The following is a 17,141-nucleotide window of genomic DNA, read 5'->3' as shown; positions in this document are numbered from 1 at the left end:
TGTTAGGTGTTTTGATCAGGGGTAAATGAAGGGGAATGGGTCTGGGTGGGTTGCTCTTCCGAAGGTCGGTGTGGACTTGTTTGGCCGAAGGACCTGTTTCCACCCTGTAGGGAATCTAATCTAAAAAAAAAATTCATTAAATTAAATCTGAAATTTCTTTTGTTTCTCTGCATCCAATTTCACCTACCACCTAACTGCCCAAATTGCAAGTCTATTCAACTTCCCCCTTCGATTACCATTTTCAACTGTTGTCTACCATCTTCATAGCTTTCCATCATCTGCAAATGTAGCCACAGTGCACACTTCTAAAATTGTTAAGACAGACGAGAAACAAAAGTAACTCGAAGGCATCATTTTGGTTACATTCATCTCGTTGGAGGATGATTCCTATCGAAACATCTTTTAGCTTCTGTCATTGACTCCTATGTCAATTTAAAAATAATTTCTCTGATGCAGCATTCCAATATTCTCTTTTACAGAGTATCTGGGTCAAAGTAAAATTCAAGGACACCACATTCATTTCTTTACTTATTTCTTTTCTCATGCCCTCAAAGAAAACCCTCAACTTCGATTGGAAAAATCGCTCCAAACCAATGCCCACATTACAGAGGGGGAAGTGCTGAATGTCTTGAAATGGATTTAAGTGGATAAATCCCTAGGATCTGATCAGCTGTATCCTAGAACTCTGTGGGAAGCTAGTGAAGTGATTGCTGAGATACTTGTAGCGTCGATAGTCACAGGTGAGGTGCCGGAAGACTCTAGGTTGGCCAACGTATTGCCACTATTTAAAAAGGTGGTAAGGACAAGCCAGGGAACTACGGACCAGTGAGCCTGACATCAGTGGTGGGCAAATTATTGGAGGGAATCCTGAGGGACAGGATGTACATGTATTTGGAAAGGCAAGGACTGATTAGGGATAGTCAACATGGTTTTGTGCGTGGGAAATCATGTCTCACAAACTTGACCAAAGTTTTTGAAGTAACAAAAAGGACTGATGAGAGCAGAGTGTGATGAGAGCATGATCTATCTGGACTTCAGTAAGGCATTGGGCAAGGTTCCCCATGGGAGGCTGGTTAGCAAGGTTAGATCTCATGGAATACAGGGAGAACCAGCCATTTGGATAAAGAACTGATGCAAAGGTAGAAGACAGAGGGTGGTGGTGGAGGGTTGTTTTTCAGACTGGAGGCCTGTGACCAGTGGAGTGCCACAAGGATCGATGATAGGTCCACTGCTTTTCGTCATTTATATAAATGATTTGGATTGAACATAAGAGGTATAGTTAGTAAGTTTGCAGATGACACCAAAATTGGAGGTGTAGTGGACAGTGAAGAAGGTGACCTCAGATTACAACAGGATCTTGATCAGATGGGCCAATGGGCTGAGAAGTGGCAGATGGAGTTTAATTTAGGTCAATGTAAGGTGTTGCATTTGGGAAAGCAAATCTTAGCAGGATTTATACACTTAATGGTAAGGTCCGTTCTCGTACAATCCCAGGTTATAAGAAAATAGCATAATAGCAGCACCATTTAAACTAATGGGGCCTTATAACCAATACACACTTTGAAAGTTTGCACTTTGGAAACAGTGTCCCCAGTGTTGCGTTGTAGCAAATTCGCATTAACAAAGCACGTGTTATAACAGAATGACCTGTACTTTAAAAAGAGCTTCCAAAACTTCATCTGCAATGGCCAAACTCACTAGCCTACAGTTGTCTGGATTCACACAGATTTGCTTCTTCCTTTTTAAGAAGGGAATAGGAGTAACATCTGCCATCCTCCAGTCCCTTGGCAGCTCTCTGCTATTCAGAAAGTGCTGCCAAAGGAGCCTTGAATTATTACAGAAAATCCTGAAGATGGTACAGACTGCCACCATTGTGAAGGTGAACCTAAGAAAGGGAAGAGTAGGCAATTCAGCCCCTCAGCTTGCTCCTTTATTTAATATAATCATGGCTGATCTCAACTCGACCTTGACTCCACTTTCATGCCTGGTCTCCCTAACCTTTCAATCCATTACTAATTTAAAATGAGTCTATCCCCTTCTTAAATATAGGAGGAAAAAGTGAGGACTGCAGATGCTGGAGATCAGAGCTGAAAATGTGTTGCTGGAAAAGCACAGCAGGTCAGGCAGCATCCAAGGAGCAGGAGAATCGATGTTTCGGGCATCTGCCCTTCTTCAGAAATGAGGAAAGTGTGTCCAGCAGGCTAAGATAAAAGGTAGGGAAGAGGGACTTGGGGGAGGGGCGTTGGGAATGCGATAGGTGGAAGGAGGTCAAGGTGAGGGCGATAGGCTGGAGTGGGGTGGGGGCGGAGAGGTCAGGAAGAAGATTGCAGGTTACGAAGGCGGTGCTGAGTTCGAGGGATTTGACTGAGACAAGGTGGGGGGAGAGGAAATGAGGAAACTGGAGAAATCTGAGTTCATCCCTTGTGGTTGGAGGGTTCCCAGGCGGAAGATGAGGCGCTCTTCCTCCAACTGTCGTGTTGCCATGGTCTGGCGATGGAGGAGTCCAAGGACCTGCATGTCCTTGGTGAAGTGGGAGGGGGAGTTGAAGTGTTGGGCTACGGGGTGGTTGGGTTGGTTGGTCCGGGTGTCCCAGAGGTGTTCTCGGAAACGTTCCGCAAGTAGGTGGCCTGTCTCCCCAATATAGAGGAGGCCACATCGGGTGCAGCGGATGCAATAGATGATGTGTGTGGAGGTGCAGGTGAATTTGTGGCGGATATGGAAGTGTCCCTTGGGGCCTTGGAGGGAGATAAGTGGGGAGGTGTGGGCGCAAGTTTTGCGGTCCTTGAAGGAGGCCATCTGGGTGGTACGGTTTTGGAACTGGTCCTCCTGGGAGCAGATGCGGCGGAGACGAAGGAATTGGGAATATGGGATGGCGTTTTTACAGGGGGCAGCGTGGGAGGAGGTGTAGTCTAGGTAGCTGTGGGAGTCGGTTGGTTTATAATAAATATCCGTGTCGATTCGGTCACCCGAGATGGAAATGGAAAGGTCTAGGAAGGGGAGGGAGGAGTCTGAGACGGTCCAGGTGAATTTGAGGTCGGGGTGGAAAGTGTTGGTAAAGTGGATGAACTGTTCAACCTCCTCGTGGGAGCACGAGGCAGCGCCGATACAGTCATCGATGTAGCGGAGGAAAAGGTGGGGAGTGGGGCCAGTGTGGCTGCGGAAGATGGACTTTTCCACATATCCTACGAAGAGGCAGGCATAGATAGGGCCCATGCGGGTGCCCATGGCTACTCCTTTGGTTTGGAGGAAGTGGGAGGATTGGAAAGAGAAGTTGTTCAGGGTGAGGACCAGTTCAGTCAGTCGAAGGAGGGTGTTGGTGGAAGGGTACTGGTTGGTACGGCGGGAAAGGAAGAAGCGGAGGGCTTTGAGTCCTTCGTGATGGGGGATGAAGGTGTACAGGGACTGGATGTCCATGGTGAACATAAGGCGTTGGGGACCGGGGAAGCGAAAATCATGGAGGAGGTGGAGGGCGTGGGTGGTGTCCCGAATGTAGGTGGGGAGTTCTTGGACTAAGGGGGACACGACCGTGTCAAGGTATGCAGAGATGAGTTCGGTGGGGCAGGAGCAGGCTGAGACAATGGGTCGGCTGGGGCAGTCAGGTTTGTGGATTTTGGGCAAGAGGTAGAAATGGGCGGTGCGGGGTTGTGGGACTATGAGGTTGGAGGCGGTGGATGGGAGATCCCCTGAGGTGATGAGGTTCTGGATGGTCTGGGAGATAATGGTTTGGTGGTTGGAGGTGGGGTCATGGTCAAGGGGGCAGTAGGAGGTGGTGTCTGCGAGCTGGCGTTTAGCCTTAGCGCTGTAAAGATCGGTGCGCCAAACTACTACCGCGCCTCCCTTGTCTGCCGGTTTGATAGTGAGGTTGGGGTTGGAACGGAGGGAGTGGAGGGCTGCACGTTCCGAGGGTGAGGGATTGGAGTGGGTGAGGGGGTGGAGAAGTTGAGGTGGTTAATGTCGCGGCGACAGTTGGCTATGAAGAGATCGAGGGCGGGTAAGAGGCCAGCACGGGGTGTCCAGGAGGATGGGGTGTGTTGGAGGCGGGAGAAAGGGTCGCCAAAGGGTGGGCGAGAATCTTGGTTGGAGAAGTAGGCGTGGAGGCGAAGGCAGCGGAAGAATTGTTCGATGTCACGCCGCATGTTGAACTCGGTAATCTGAGCGCGTAGGGGAATGAAGGTGAGGCCTCTGCTGAGGACTGATCTTTCAGCCTCAGAGAGGGGTAGATGTCGAGGGATGGTGAAAATACGGCAGGGCTGGGAGCTAGGACCTGGTGTTGGGCTGGAGCTGGGAGTGGGGACGGGGTTGGACTCCTGGCATTCACCAGACTCTGGTTTCCTCATGAAGGGAATGAACGTTGAAGATGGCGGGTGGGGCACCAAGGTTAATTTGTCCTGGATGTTGTCAGGCATCTCGCCTGCTTTTGAAGTTGCTTTCATCCAGGTAAATTGAGAATATTCAATCACGCATCAGATTTCTGCCTAATAGATGGTAGACAGGCAGCAGCAAGACAAGCCACGAGTTATTCACCACAGAACTCCTCGTCCCTCACCTGTAATTATAGCCACAGTACGTACATGGTTCAGTATTCAATGGTTACCCAGAGGTATAGACAGGACAATTAAGGGGCATGGTTTGATTCTCATTTCTTAGATATGGTCACTGCCTGGCACTTTTATGAAAGTTATTTGCCACTTAGTAGCCCAAGCCTGAGTATGATCTGGATCTTGCTGCACTTGAACATGAACAGCCAAACATTGTGCAAAGATCAACAAATGCACTCATTACAGTGAAGGATGTTCACTAATGTAATAGCTGCACATGGTTGGGCCTCGGACACAACCCTGTGGAACTTAAGGACTCGTGACAGTAGCAGGTATCCCTACCTCTGAGCCAGGAGGCCCAGGTTCAAGTCCCACCTGCTCCAGAGATGAGTGCCAACATCTCTAACAAGTTAATTCAGAAAATACCTAACCTGAGGAACTCTTGCAGTGATATCCTATGAATCAAGTGATTGGCTGTGGCTTTTGGGCTCAATGAGGAGTTTTACCCAGATTCCTAATGATTTCAGTATTGCAAGTGTTCCTTCACATCATATTCATAAAATTTTGTCTTGATCCCAAGGTATTCATCTTCACTTCCTCTCCAGAGCCCATCTCTTTTGCCAATTTGTTTGTACCAAAGGGTGAGTGGACTTGGTGGATCGCAAACTGAGTGTCAGTGCACTTGCTGATGATTGAGCATACATAGAACAGTATAGCACAGTATACAGGCCCTTCAGCCCTCAATATTGTGCCGACCTTTTATCTTATTCTAAGACCAGACTAACCTATATACCTTTCATTGTACTATCTTCCATGTGCCTATCAAAGAGACGCTTAGATGGCCCTAATGTATCTGACTCTACTACCACTGCTAGCAGTGCATTCCACACACCCACCACACTCTGTGCAAAGAACCTACCTCTGACATCTCCCCTAAACCTTCCTCCAATCACCTTGAAATTATGTCCTCGTGTGATAGCCATTTCCGCCCTGGGAAAAAGTCTCTGGCTATCCACTATCTAGGCCTCTCGTCGTTGTGTATACCTCTATCAAGTCATCTCTCATCCTTCTTCACTTGTGGGAAAAGCCCTAGCTCCCTCAACCTTTCTTCATGATACATGCCCTCCTGTCCAGGCAACATCCTGGTAAATCTCCTCTGCACCCTCTCTAACAATTAAATATCCTTCCTATAACGAGGCAACCAGATCTGAACACAATATTCCAAGTCTGGTCTAATCAGGGTTTTATAGAGCTGCAGCATAATCCCGCAGTTTTTAAGTTCAATCTCCCAGCTAATGAAAGCCATCATGCCATACACCTTCTTGACACCCCTATCAACTTGGCTGCCAACTTTGAGGGGTCTACGAATGTGGACCCCAAGATCCCTCTGTTCTTCCACACTGCCAAGATTCCCGCCCTTAACCCTGTAATCCGCATTCAAATTTGACCTTTCAAAATGAATCACTTCACACTTGTCCAGGTTGAACTCCATCTGCCACGTTTCAGCCCAGCTCTGCATCCTGTCAATGCCTCATTGCAACCTACAACAGCCCTCCACACTATCCACAACTCCACCAACCTTCGCGAGATTGGCAAGTTTACTAACCCACCCTTCCACTTCCTCATCCAAGTCATTTCTAAAAATCACACAGCATGTCCCAGAACTGATCACTGCAGAACACCACTGGTCACCAAGCTCCAGGCTGAATATTTTCCATCTATTACCACCCTCCTTCTATACGCCAGCCAATTCTGTATCCAGATAGCCAGATTTCCTTGTATCCCACACCTCCTTACTTTCTGAATGAGCCTACCATGGGAAACCTAATCGTACGCCTTGCTAAAATCCATGTATACTATATCCACTGCTCTACCTTCATCCGTGCATTTTGTCACATTCTCAAAGAATTCAATAAAGTTTGTGAGGCATGACTTTCCCCTCACAAAGCAATGCAGACTATGGTTTTCCAAGTAATCACAAACCCTGCCTCTCAGAATCCTCTCCAATACTATTCCACCACAAACATGAGACTAATTGGTCTGTAATTCCCAGGATTATTCCTCTTCCCTTTCTTGAACAAAAGGTTAATAATATTTGCCACTCTCCAATCATCTGGCACTTCTCCAGTAAAGAGTGAGGATGGAAAGATCATCGCCAAAGGTGCAGCAATTACTTCCCTCGCTTCCTGTACTAACCTAGGGTATATCCCATCTGGCCAAATGGATTTAACTATCCTTATGTTTTTCAAAATTATCACATCCTCCTTCTTCACATTAACCTGTTCAAGCATATCAGTCTATTTCACACCGTCCTCAGAAACGTTAACGACCTCCTCGGACTCCAGGTGCAAGATCCAGTATCCCTGATAAGGCTACCCTCACTGTGGCCATCGTGTTGTTCCTCAAAAAAGTGTAGAATGCCTTTCAGCTTTTCTTAATCCTACCCTCTAAAGCTTTTTCATGCCCCCTTCTAACTCTCCTAAGTCCATTTTTCAGTTCCTTCCTAGCTACCACGTAAACCTCGACAGCCTTGTCTGATCTGCATCTCCTCAGCATCGAGTAAGCTTCCTTCTTCCTTTTGAGCAAATGTTCACATCCCTTGTCACCCAAGGTTCTTTCAACCTACCATCCCTATTGTCCTGGATATCAGCAAGTGCTTCCTAAACAACCTCCACATTTCTGTTGTGCATTTCCCCGAGAACATGGATTCTCAATTTAGGCACCCCATTTCCTGCCCGACAGCATTGTAATTCCCTCTCCCCCAGTTGAATACTTTTCCATACCATCTGCTCCTATCCCTCTCCATGACTTAGGGACCTTAACTACCACCAAAATGCTCTCCCACCGAGAAATCTGATATCTGGCATGGTTCATTGCCATGCACCAAATCCAATATGGTCTCCCCTCTAGTTGGCCTTTCTACATATTGAATCAGGAACCCTTCCTGGGCTGACAAAAACTGCCCCAAGGAGAAAGTGGGATCTGCAGATGCTAGAGATCAGAGTTGACAGTGTGATGCTGGAAAAGCACAGGTAGGCAGCATCGAAGGAGCAGGAAAATCGATGTTTCGGGCATAAGCCCTTCCTGATGAAGGGCTTATTCCCAAAATGTCGATTCCCCTGCTCCTCAAAAACTGCTCCATCCAATTTATTTGAACTAACGAGGTTCCAATGAATATTAGGGAAGTTAAAGTCACCTGTGACAACAGCCTTGTTAATTCTGCACCTTTCCAAAATCTACCTCCCAATCTGCTCCTCCATGTCTCTGTTGTTACTGGGGGGTTCTGTAGAAAACGCCCAATAAAGCAACTGCTCCTTTCCTGTTTCGGACTTCCACACATACTGACTCCTCCAACCCCTCTGTTTTTTCCTCTCCAGACACCCCCAACAGTACCCTTCCACCGACACTCTCATTCGTTTGGCCGAACTGGTCCTCACCCTTAACAATTTCTCCTTTGAATCCTCCCACTTCCTCCAGACCAAAGGGGTAGCCATGGGCACACGTATGGGCCCCAGCTATGCCTGTCTCTTTGTTGGCTACGTAGAACAGTTGATCTTCCGTAATTACACCGGCACCACTCCCCACCTCTTCCTCCGTTACATTGATGACTGCATTGGTGCCACCTCATGCTCCCGTGAGGAGGTTGAGCAATTCATCAACTTCACCAACACATTCCACCCTGACCTTAAATTTACCTGGACCATCTCTGACACCTCCCTCCCCTTCCTAGACCTCTCCATCTCCATTAATGACAACCGACTTGACACTGACATTTTTTTTTAAACAAACCCACCGACTCCCACAGCTACCTGGATTACACCTCTTCCCACCCTACCTCTTGCAAAAATGCCATCCCGTATTCCCAATTCCTCCGCCGTATCTGCTCCTAGGAGGACCAGTTCCACCACAGAACACACCAGAATGGCCTCCTTCTTTAGAGACCGCAATTTTCCTTCCCACGTGGTTAAAGATGCCCTCCAACGCATCTTGTCCACATCCCGCACCTCCGCCCTCAGACCCCACCCCTCCAACCGTAACAACGACAGAACGCCCCTGATGCTCACCTTCCATCCTACCAACCTTGGCATAAACCAAATCATCCGCTGACATTTCCGCCACCTCCAAACAGACCCCACCACCAGGGATATATTTCCCTCCCCACCCCTTTCCGCCTTCCGCAAAGACCATTCCCTCCGTGACTACCTGGTCAGGTCCACGCCCCCCTACAACCCACCCTCCCATCCTGGCACCTTCCCCTGCCACCGCAGGAACTGTAAAACCTGCGCCCACACCTCCTCCCTCACCTCCATCCAAGGCCCTAAAGGAGCCTTCCGCATCCATCAAAGTTTTACTTGCACATCCACGAATATCATTTATTGTATCCGTTGCTCCCGATGCGGTCTCCTCTACATTGGGGAGAGTGGGCGCCTCCTAGCAGAGCGCTTTAGGGAACGTCTCCGGGACACCCGCACCAATCAGCCACACCGCCCCGTGGCCCAACATTTCAACTCCCCCTCCCACTCTGCCAAGGACATGGAGGTCCTGGGCCTCTTTTACCGCCGCTCCCTCACCACCAGACGCCTGGAGGAAGAAAGCCTCATCTTCCGCCTTGGAACACTTCAACCCCAGGGCATCAATGTGGACTTCAACAGTTTCCTCATTTCCCCTTCCCCCACCTCACCCTAGTTCCAAACTTCCAGCTCAGCACTGTCCCCATGATCTGTCCAGACTTGTCCTACCTGCCTATCTCCTTTTCCACCTATCCATTCCACCCTCCCCCCGCCCCCGACCTATCACCTTCATCCCCTCCCCCACTCACCCATTGTACTCTATGCTACTTTCTCCCCACCCCCACCCTCCTCTAGCTTATCTCTCCACGCTTCAGGCTCACTGCCTTTATTCCTGATGAAGGGCTTTTGCCCGAAACGTCGATTTCGAAGCTCCTTGGATGCTGCCTGACCTGCTGTGCTCTTCCAGAACCACTAATCCAGAATCTGGTTTCCAGCATCTGCAGTCATTGTTTTTACCTCTGTAAACAAACCATCTTCAAAGCTCCCTTTCTGCAGCTATGATACCATCCCTGATTAGCAATGCCACTCCTCCACTTCTTTTACCTTTCCCCAGATTCCTTTTAAAACATCAAAAACCTGAAACATCCAACAACCATTCATGCACCTGTGATATCCAAGTCTCCGTAACTGCCACACATCATAGTTCCGAGTGCTGATCCATGCTCTAAGTCCATCACTCTTATTCCTGATTCTTCTTGCATTAAATAGACACGCTTCAACCCGTCACACTGACTGCACCTTTGCCTTTTCAAATGCCTATCCCTCCTCACAGACTCTGCACGCTGCATCTGGCTGTTCACTACCAACTCCATCATCTGATTCATAGCACCGGTTCCCACCCCTCTGCCAATCTAGTTTCATATAGACTGATGGAAAAGCAATGGCTAAGTTGAATTTGTCCTACTTTTGTGGACAGGGCACACTTGGCCAATTTTCCACAATGTTTGGTAGATGCCGGCAAAAAATTCTGCCTCAGGTTGCAGCTGCAAAATACTCATTCAATATTACAGCCATGCCTTCTGCTTCCACGTTTTCACACAAGAGGTGAAGGAAATCTAGATGTCTCCCAATGAAATCTGTTGAGGCAAAGGATCAATGGAGAATGTGCAAATTGAGATTGGTGGATTATTGTGTGGATTAGAGTGAGGATCAGCCTCAAGGAAAAATGTTACCAAAGTCTCAGTCTAAAAAAATAACTCGGCACCAGATCGGCTAAAAAAATTACAAAGAGGAAGTACGAGAAAGTTGAGCATGATCAACTCAACAATTATAACTAAAACCTAAAATTAATCACACTAATTTGCATGAACTCTTGAGGGAAAACTTGTAATTTATACAACACCTTTCACAACCTCTGGACTTTCCAACACTTCACAGTGAACAAAGCACTCAATAGCATGTAATATTGTCACTGTTGTAATCTAAACAACCAATTTGTACAGAGCAAGTTCCCAAGTTGACAATGTCTCATCTAAAATGAAGCATAGCGATACTGTAGCACTCAATGTGATAGAACATAGAACATAGAACAATACAGCACAGAACAGGCCCTTCGGCCCACGATGTTGTGCCGAACTTCTATCCTAGATTAAGCACCCATCCATGTACCTATCCAAATGCCGCTTAAAGGTCGCCAATGAATCTGACTCTACCACTCCCTCGGGCAGCGCATTCCATGCCCCCACCACTCTCTGGGTAAAGAACCCACCCCTGACATCTCCCCTATACCTTCCACCCTTCACCTTAAATTTATGTCCCCTTGTAACACTCTGTTGTACCCGGGGAAAAAGTTTCTGACTGTCTACTCTATCTATTCCTCTGATCATCTTATAAACCTCTATCAAGTCACCCCTCATCCTTCGCCGTTCCAACGAGAAAAGGCCGAGAACTCTCAACCTATCCTCGTACGACCTACTCTCCATTCCAGGCAACATCCTGGTAAATCTTCTCTGCACCCTCTCCAAAGCTTCCACATCTTTCCTAAAGTGAGGCGACCAGAACTGCACACAGTACTCCAAATGTGGCCTAACCAAAGTCCTGTACAGCTGCAACATCACCTCACGATTCTTGAATTCAATCCCTCTGCTAATGAACGATAATACTCCATAGGCCTTCTTACAAACTCTATCCACCTGAGTGGCAACCTTCAAAGATCTATGTACATAGACCCCAAGATCCCTCTGTTCCTCCACCTGACCAAGAACCCTACCATTAACCCTGTATTCCGCATTCTTATTTGTTCTTCCAAAATGGACAACCTCACACTTGGCAGGGTTGAACTCCATCTGCCACTCCTCAGCCCAGCTCTGCATCATACCTAAGTCCCTCTGCAGCCGACAACAGCCCTCCTCACTGTCCACAACTCCACCTATCTTTGTATCATCTGCAAATTTACTGACCCACCCTTCGACTCCCTCCTCTAAGTCATTAATAAAAATTACAAACAGCAGAGGACCCAGAACTGATCTCTGCGGAACTCCACTTGTAACTGGACTCCATGCTGAATATTTACCATCTACCACCACTCTCTGACTTCGACCGGTTAGCCAGTTTTCTATCCAATTGGCCAAATTTCCCTCTATCCCATGCCTCCTGACTTTCCGCATAAGCCTACCATGGGGAACCTTATCAAATGCCTTACTAAAATCCATGTACACTACATCCACTGCTCTACCCTCATCCACATGCTTGGTCACCTCCTCGAAGAATTCAATAAGACTTGTAAGGCAAGACCTACCCTTCACAAATCCGTGCTGGCTGTCCCTAATCAAGCAGTGTCTTTCCAGATACTCGTAAATCCTATCCCTCAGTACCCTTTCCATTACTTTGCCTACCACAGAAGTAAGACTAACTGGCCTGTAATTCCCGGGGTTATCCCTATTCCCTTTTTTGAACAGGGGCACAACATTCGCTACTCTCCAGTCCCCTGGTACCACCCCAGTTGCCAGTGAAGACGAGAAGATCATTGCCAACGGTACTGCAATTTCCTCTCTTGCTTCCCACATAATCCTAGGATATATCCCGTCAGGCCCGGGGGACTTGTCTATCCTCAAGTTGTTCAAAATGTCCAACACATCTTCCTTCCTAACAGGTATCTCTTCTAGCTTATCAGTCCGTTTCACACTCTCCTCTTCAACAATACGGTCCCTCTCGTTCGTAAATACTGAAGAGAAGTACTTGTTCAAGACCTCTCCTATCTCTTCCGACTCAATACACAGTCTCCCACCACTGTCCTTGATCGGACCTACCCTCGTTCTCGTCATTCTCAGGTTTCTCACATACGCATAGAATGCCTTGGGGTTATCCTTGATCCTATCCGCCAGGGATTTTTCATGCCCTCTCTTAGCTCTCCTAATCCCTTTCTTCAGGTCCCTTCTGGCTATCCTGTATCCCTCCACTGCTCTGTCTGAACCTTGTTTCCTCAACCTTATGTAAGCCTCCTTCTTCCTCTTTACTAGACATTCAACCTCCCTCGTCAACCAAGGCTCCCTCACACGACCATTTCTTTCCTGCCTGATCGGTACATACATATCAAGGACACGTCGTATCTGCTCCTTGAAAAAGTCCCACATTTCCACCACATCCTTCCCTGACAGCCTATGCTCCCAACGTATGCTCCTCAAATCCTGTCTTACAGCATCGTAATTTCCCTTCCCCCAATTGTAAAAACTTCCTTGTTGTGCGCACCTATCTCTCTCCATAACCAAGGTGAAAGTCACAGAATTGTGGTCGCCATCACCAAAATGTTCATCCACTAACAAGCCCACCACTTGTCCCGGTTCATTACCGAGTACCAAATCCAATATGGCCTCCCCTCTGGTTGGACAATCTACATACTGCGTTAGAAAAGCTTCCTGGACACACTGCACAAACACCGCCCCATCCAATCTACTTGATCTAAAGAGCTTCCAATCAATATTTGGGAAGTTGAAGTCGCCCATGACTACGACCCTGTGGCTTCTGCACCTTTCCAAAATCTGTTTCCCAATCTGTTTCTCCACATCTCTGCTGCTATTGGGGGGCCTATAATAAACACCCAACAAGGTGACTGCACCTTTCCTATTTCTGACTTCAGCCCATACTACCTCCAGAGGCAGATCCCCCTCAAACTTCCTTTCTGCAGCCGTTATACCATTTCTAATTAGCAATGCCACCCCCCCTCCTTTTTTACCACCCTCCCTAATCTTACTGAAACATCTGTAACCAGGAACCTCCAACAGCCATTCCTGTCCCTCATCTATCCATGTTTCCGTGATGGCCACAACATCGTAGTCCCAGGTACCGATCCACGCCTTAAGTTCACCCACCTTATTTCTGATACTCCTTGCATTGAAGTATACGCACTTGAGCCCATCTCTGTGTCCGCAAGTAGTCCCTGTCAGTGCTACCTTCTCCACAGCCTCCCTACAGTCTTGGACATCCTGACACACAGCTAGCTTACTTGCTGGACTACAAGTCCGGATCCCATCCCCCTGCCAAATTAGTTTAAACCCCCCCCGAAGAGTGCTAGCAAACCTACCCCCCAGGATATTGGTGCCCTTCTGGTTCAGGTGCAACCCGTCCTGTTTATACAGGTCCCACCTTCCCCAGAATGCAGTCCAATTGTCCAAATATCTGAAGCCCTCCCTCCTACACCATCCTTGCAGCCACGTGTTCAACTGCACTCTCTCCCTATTCTTTGCCTCTCTGTCACGTGGCACCAGCAACAACCCAGAGATGACGACTCTGTCTGTCCTAGCTTTTAGCTTCCAGCCTAACTTCTTGAGCTCTTGAATGACCTCCCCACCCCTCTTCCTACCTATGTCGTTGGTGCCAATGTGTACCACGACTTCTGGCTGCACACCCTCCCCCTTAAGGATTCTGAAGATGTGATGTGAGCCTTGACTTTGTAACTGGGCCTGAATCCATAACTAAGCGCATTAGGTACAAGATTGTCACTAATTGTTCAAGTGGCTGTCACTTTACAAAAACATACAGTTACATGTAGCATCATAGACTTTCAATTAGTTTAAATACACAATTCCACTGCTGTAAAGTGAGACTCTACATACAGTGCACTGAAACACTGTAGTGTAACAAATGGGAATGTTGAAGGCCTCAATTCTACTTTTTTTGGAAATATCCACATACCTTAAACACTGATTTAATCTATTTCATTTGTTACAGTTGTATTTGCTACTCCAGTGGTTAGTATTTACAACACACACAATACACCACCAACTCAAAAGCATTCTGAAACAAAGTATTTGTCAGTGACCTCTATATAGTGATAGTATTACTAAGCGACAGAAAAATTTAAGTGAATTTCTCACATGTCCTTGTCTAATTTGGGAAGGAAAGAGACAAGAAAACAAAAATGTTATTTGTGCAGTATCCAATGTTTAATCTGACCAGACTCTCAAAATCAACCTCAATAATTTGCTGAATACTTTATTTCCAGAACAAGGCTTTAAGACTATAGATTAAAGTTGCATAATCTCACAATAGTCCTTCTTCCAACAGTGAAATAGCATCCAACTAACTTGGTTGAAAAATAAATAACCCCGAGTAGTACACCAGAGAGCAAAAAGATCACAAGGCTGATCCTCATTCTGCGAATTTGATTTGATTACTGTCACGCATAGAGATCCAGTGAAAAGTGTTGTCTTATGTAACTTACAGGCAGATCATACTATAAAGGTTCATCAGGCTAACACAATGGAGCACAGGATATAGTGTTACAACGGCCAAGGCAGCACAGAGAGAGATCACCATTAACATTAAAGAGGTCCATTCAAAAGTCTGATAGCAGTGGGGAAGAAGCTGTTCTTGAATCTGTTTGTACATATACACAAACCTTTACATCTTTTGCCTGAAAAAGAGGGCGAAGTATAGAATAACTGGGGTGGGAGGGGTCTTTCATGACATTGGTTGCTTTTCTGATGCAGTGGGAAGTATAGATGAAGTCAGTGGACAGGAGGCTGGTTTGCATGACAAAGCTGTGTTCACAACTCTCTATTTCTTTTGGACTTGGGAAGAGCATTGTCATACCGAGCTGTGATGCATCCAAATTGATGCTATAAAAATTTGTAAGTGTCTTCATGGACATGCTGAATTTCCTTAGCTTCCTGAAGAAGCAGAGGCATTGCTGTGCATTTAGATTAGATTAGATTGGATGAGATTACTTACAGTGTGGAAACAGGCCCTTCGGCCCAACAAGTCCACACCACCCCACCGAAGCGCAACCCACCGATACCCCTACATCTACCTGTTACCTAACAATACGGACAATTTAGCATGGCCAATTCACCTGACCTGCACATCTTTGGACTGTGGGAGGAAACCGGAGCACCTGGAGGAAACCCACGCAGACACGGGGAGAACGTGCAAACTTCACACAGTCAGTCGCCTGAGGCTGGAATTGAACCCGGTTCTCTGGCACTGTGAGGCAGCAGTGCTAACCACTGTGCCACCATGCCGCCCATTCTTGACCATATTGTCAATGTGGATGGACCAGGGCAGATTGTTAATGATCATTCCCAGGAACTTGACACTTTTGACCACCGCCACCTCAGCTCCACTGACGCAGACATGGGGGGTGCCCTCCACTCCACATCCTGAAGTCAATGACCAGCTCCTTCATTTTGCTGACATTAATGGAGAGATTGTTGTCTTTACACCATGCCATAAAGCACCAGTTTAACTGATCTCATCCTGGGAGTGGCCAAAATGCAACTACTGGCCTCAGTGCCCATACCTGAGCACCGGGAGAGATTTCACACCAAAACTTACATACACCAATTTTTTCTAAAAGTTTTAAACCTTAAAGACTCTCAAACAGAAAGAAAATCAAACTATCTAGAACTTGTTGGATCCTGTAGATTAGAAAATGTAGCATAGTGGTGCTTGCCAAAGAAAGCTTTCTTAACCTTTGAATAATATTCTGTTTCCTATTTTACCACGTCAGAATGCTGTTACAGTTCATAGCACCATTTGCACTTCAATACATCATACTCTTGCACTGATGGAAAGAAAAGGAGGGTTTAAGAAAAAGCATAACCATAAAGAATAAACAAATATATATGGGGGGCGGGTAAGGCACCATCAGTAAAACAAAAATTAACCTTTCCTTACGTTTCATAGAATTGCACAGCTAGTGTTTAAGAGAGAAAAGTGAGATAGCATTTACATCACAACTGAGTAAAATAAGTGGCAGAGGGGATTCCTTCACCCTTCTGTACAGGTCCAGATGTGGCATAAATTGTGGCTTTAACTTGAACTGCTGCTAACTTTGACACCTGTCCAGAAACAGTGTGGGAGAAAGGTGAGTGCAGCCAGGGCCCAGCACTGACTGAACCCCTTTAGACAGGCACATAGCACTGGCTCGGCTCTGCTCTCCTTTAAACGCGTTAGCCCCCAACAAACACACTCTAATCAGCCGGTCGGCCCCCGACTGAAGCGTCACTACAACAACAATAACAACCAGGAGTAGCCATACCTGTTCCTGCCGACCGGAATCTTCACAAGCCCAAATCCGCCCTCCTCCCTCTTTCAGTCAGTCTCTCACTCCGCCGCCTCTACCGACCGCGTCACCTGACCTTCCCCACCCCCCGCCCGGTCACCCGCACTGCGCATGCGCCTCCGCCGCGCGGCCCTCTGGGAGCTGTAGTCTCCTAGCCAAGAGGTCACCTTCCCCACCCACTTCTTGCAGCTGTGTTCTGATGGAAACAGCCTGACCTGGCCTTTCATGGTGCACACTGTGGCAGGGAAGAGGTGCCAGCTATATGCATTGCCAGTGTCACACCTTCTCTGTCCACTCTGAAATTCCCTGCATTTGCTCCAATTTCTGTCTGTACCAAACTGACAAGAAGAGGTTTCTAACAATTTAAAGTCATACAGCACAGAAACAGACCTTCCATTCCAACTCATCCATGCTGATCAGATTTCTTAAACCAGACTAGTCCCATTTGCCTGCGTTTGGCCCAAATCCCTCTAAACTGTTCCATTTCATGTCCCTGTCCAAATGTTTTTCAAATGTTGTAACTGTACCTGC

The 17,141-nt window shown here is 47.2% G+C and overlaps 1 protein-coding gene across 3 annotated transcripts in view; it reads right to left on the bottom strand.

The window, feature by feature from the left end:
* Positions 1 to 16,681, bottom strand: part of mtm1 (myotubularin 1) — a 160,470-nt gene extending 143,789 nt beyond the window's left edge. For all 3 annotated transcript variants that reach the window (XM_072595538.1, XM_072595539.1, XM_072595541.1), the window contains exon 1: positions 16,587 to 16,681. The gene's annotated coding sequence lies outside the window, so the exon portion shown is untranslated. The remainder of the gene's footprint in view (positions 1 to 16,586) is intronic.
* Positions 16,682 to 17,141: the final 460 nt, after the last annotated feature.

This window comes from Chiloscyllium punctatum, chromosome 25, assembly GCF_047496795.1.
Source record: "Chiloscyllium punctatum isolate Juve2018m chromosome 25, sChiPun1.3, whole genome shotgun sequence".
Lineage (NCBI taxonomy): Eukaryota > Metazoa > Chordata > Chondrichthyes > Orectolobiformes > Hemiscylliidae > Chiloscyllium > Chiloscyllium punctatum.
The sequence above is the reverse complement of the archived record's forward strand: the minus strand, read 5'-3'. Positions and strand labels throughout refer to the sequence as shown.